At 40.4% G+C, this 4,042-nt stretch overlaps 1 pseudogene; it reads right to left on the bottom strand.

Moving 5' to 3' along the window:
• Nucleotides 1-225: 225 nt before the first annotated feature.
• LOC116684830 (zinc finger protein SNAI2-like) lies at nt 226-1,571 on the bottom strand (annotated as a pseudogene).
• Nucleotides 1,572-4,042: the final 2,471 nt, after the last annotated feature.

Here is a 4,042-nt window from a genome sequence, read left to right on the forward strand (position 1 = left end):
CAATCACAGAAACACTGCTTGAAACAAAAAGCATGTGAGCACAGAGCTATTTTTCACTCTGAAATGACATGGACTGTTCCTAGAAGAAGAAAAAGTCTGCATATTTGGGAAACAAACCCCCTTCGATGTGATTCCCTGACAGTTCTTCTGGAAAAATAAAGAAGCAACAGAGTTTTTTTTATTCTCTGTAGTGGACAAGTATCCCAGTTCAGTGCTACACACAACCAATTCCTCATGCTTGTGCAAGAGAGACATCCTGGAGAAGGTTTTGGAGCAGTCTTGCATTGGTATTTTTTCACCGAATGGGTCTGTAGGTGAGCCCTGAGATTGGACCGTCTGCAAAAGCCCTGTTGCAGTGAGGCAGGAGAATGGCTTCTCTCCTTCGAGGGGGAAATGAGACAGAAAACATTGTTAAAGATGGTACACAAACATAAGTGACCAAAATGTTTACAGGGGATCTATGGGCCTATGACTTTTGTCTGGTTGCAACACAGTGTTTAAAACAAAGCACTCTATTCTGTTGCTGAATTGTGTTGATTTTGACATTGTAAAAAAAAAAAAAAAAAGCCATATTTTTTCTATTCACACACAGCCAAACCTACAGGAAGTAATACCTTTTGAGAGTTTCACAGCAATATCACCCTCACTGCAAAACTGTTGTAAAACGTGAAACATGGTAATAAGGCTGTTCAATCATGTACTAAGTTGAACACAATTAGTCTGTGCCTGCAAAAGCCCATTCTGCCTCTTCACACAGAAGGCCCTTCTAACTGTTATTCCCCCATCCACTCACCGTGTGCGTCCTGATGTGTCCTTGGAGCAGCCCGGTCTAGAGAAAGCTTTCCCGCATATTTTGCAAACACAAGGCAACGTGTGAGTCCTGATGTGCTTTTGAGAGCTCCCAGGCTCACATACTCCTTCTCGCAGTATTACAACTGAAGGATTTCCCTCGTTTGGGCGTCGCAGTGCAGCTGTTTATGCTTGAGCAGTCCCAGAATACGTGGAGTAGGACTTGCTACACAAACTACATTGGAATTTCTCTGCTTCCACTCCGTGAGGGTCTATCAGTTTGGGCGCCATTTTGCTCGTTCATCACTCCTCGGGCTTTCAGAGCCACTATGGTCTTTAGAGGAGTGGTCTGAGAGCGAGGAGGGGTATCCAGAGATGGGGGAGAGGTCACTAGGGAGCGGAGACAGCGGCAAGTTGCTGGTAAGTCCACACTGTGATGGGGCTGTACGCTGCCGGGCTCAGGATCTCCGCTGGGGGATGACAGCAGCAGGGGAAGACCCCTGTAGATGTGCGGCGTGATGAACACTGAAAATAAGAAAGTAAAATGGTCATGTGCTGGCTGTCATCGCTTGAGGAGTGACCACACAGATTTCAAACCGGCCAATAAGTTTCCAAACTTTTGCAATAAAAAAAAGAACCGCAACTAGCCTACATGTAAGAACATAAACACTTAAAATCGAACAGGTCCTTTACTTTGAAAACTTTACCTGTTGGGCTTCCAGCTCACTATAATTTGGCTTCTTGCTGAGTTTATATGTTTCTTGACAGAAAGGAGCGTGCATCTGGAAAACAAGTGGACAGTTTTGGCAAACTTTTTCTTGGAAAATATAGCGGCGAGTTTACTTTGTGAAGACGGAAATCCTTAATGCTTATGTCCAGTGAGTGTCATGGTGGCGGCGCTGCGCTCTTGGAAACAGTGCAGTGATAGCTGTAAAGAGCTGTAATACTCCCCATCAGGTGCATGGGAGGAGCCACCCTCTACCATTTACATATACTGGGACCTCAAACCAATTAAATCTCGCTTTTACCACTGAGTTTAAATGCGCTTTCAGCCTATAGGGGCCATGAGGGCTGGTTTAGTGCCATTTACTTCAGCAAGGCAGGTGCTTGTGTAAGACTTGTGTGTGTGGCAAGGATGCAAGTGAACATGGCACCATATGGTGACTGCAGAGTTACCTAAATTAAACGTAAATATGCAGAGCATTTTTTTTTGGTTTGTTTAAAAACTCCAGCAATGCAGAGATAAGAGTGAAGTGCAAGGAAGAAAAGGAAGAAAAATGAGAACGAGATGCAGGGTGAGATAGACAGGATTTTTCAGATGCCATTGCTAATGCAATCATGCACAGTGGTGCTTGGTGTTACTGATGATTGTTATGTTACAAACGTCTGGGGACTTGATTATCTAGTATGGGTGGCATTTTTGAATTTGAAAATACTCCCAACACCAGAACTCTTGATGATGAAGACAACAACTTGATTGAAGGACGATTTATCATCTGTATTCATACACCACTGTTAGACTTGCGTTAATTTCTACAGTTACTTACCACAACTGGCCCAGTAAAATACCATAATTTTCTTTTCCGTTAATTACTGTAATAAACTTGCATTATGGGTATTGACATTCATTTACAGTGCTTTTGTATTTTTGAATTTGCGGTACACTGTTAAACTCTACTGTATTTCTACAGTTACTTACCACAAATGCCCAGTAAAATATTTTAATTTTCTTTTTCCGGTTCATTACTGTAATATGCATTGCATTATGGGTAGTGACATTTGATTTACAGTGATTTACTGTATTTTTTGAATATCGGTAGTCTGTTGTAAAACAACAGCAGTTGACTGTAGTTAAATAAGACAGACTTCAATAAATATTTAGTTAATGTTAAAGAAGCATAGAAATTAAATGGAAAAATAAAATATCTCTATACAATTAAATTATTTCATTTTATAAAGATATTTTACATTTACATTACATTTATTATGCTTTAGCTGTGAAGGTAATTTAAATTTTGGATATGACCTCACGACTTCAAAAGAATAGCGGGGTAGATACTTCAAAGTGTTGAAAGAATAGCGGCTCGAACAGCAAAGGAGTACCGCTTTGGTCCGTGCGCAGCAGAGTCCGGTCACACACTCTACTCAGAGAGAGCTGGAGCAGCTTAGGTAATCAATCTTTGCTAATTCTGTGACATTAAATCTCTGCTGATAGCCTTCGCAAGCGGCGACGTTAGGTTACCGACTGTGTCATAGCTGGGCTAGAGCAAGCTGTTAACTAGCTTCCCCCCCGAAGGAAACCAGACGCGCGCCAACCTAACATTTTCCCATGGTGAGGATTAGCTAGCTCTAATTACGACGTTCGGATAAAGCTAACACTACTCTTGTTTACATTCGCTGTTCGGCCACATCTTTTTTATTTGTCACACCATTGTCTGAAATACAATGTAACCCATATTCTGGGAGTTAAGGTCGGTTCTGCTAGCTTATGAGCTTGCTGTTGCCGTATTTTGGCTAACATTACCTCCGGTTAATGCTAACTTAAACTCCCAATTCTGTTGGTTGGTTTTTCAGTGTTTTAGAATGATTAAGCACAACTTATTACAGCTATATTTGTAGTTTTTTTTAGCTAAAAAAGACGTGTGGTAAATTTAATTCATCGTTAACCACATTAAGCTCTAGTTTTGGTTCCCAAATTCAGTGCCTCCAGCATTTATGGAGAGTAGTTTTTTGTTGCCTTAGCTTCAGGTTTTGCCCACTTAAAACCATCGTGAATGTCCAGCAAAGATTTGCCTCAGTGCCTTACTTTGCAGTAGTATTATTGCTTTCTACCATGGTTTATGGTGGAAAAAAAAGTAGTATTTTTTCCAAGCCCCTTGAACTTAAATTTGACAGATTGTTAAACAATTATTTAAGGACTCTTTATAATGACATAGTGATTTTTTAATACATCATAACATTCTGTTTTATTCTAACATATAAGAGTTACCTACATTATACTGGTTACCTGCATACTAATGCATGCATTTTTTTATCTTGTTTGTAATTGTATTTATAACCCCATGCACACTTTAAAAAATAATTTTTCATCATTTTCAAATGTAGAACAACAACCAGTGACTGGAACAACTGAGAGAGATGGGAGAAGAAGAAAGCTGGAGAAGGCTTGACCCCATGACCCACAGGAGCACGTGATCCCTTTCAACAATCTATCCTCATACAACAAAACGTATGTACAGGTATCGTTTTGCAA

Source organism: Etheostoma spectabile, unplaced genomic scaffold, assembly GCF_008692095.1.
Source record: "Etheostoma spectabile isolate EspeVRDwgs_2016 unplaced genomic scaffold, UIUC_Espe_1.0 scaffold00569344, whole genome shotgun sequence".
In the NCBI taxonomy this organism is placed as follows: Eukaryota; Metazoa; Chordata; class Actinopteri; order Perciformes; family Percidae; genus Etheostoma; species Etheostoma spectabile.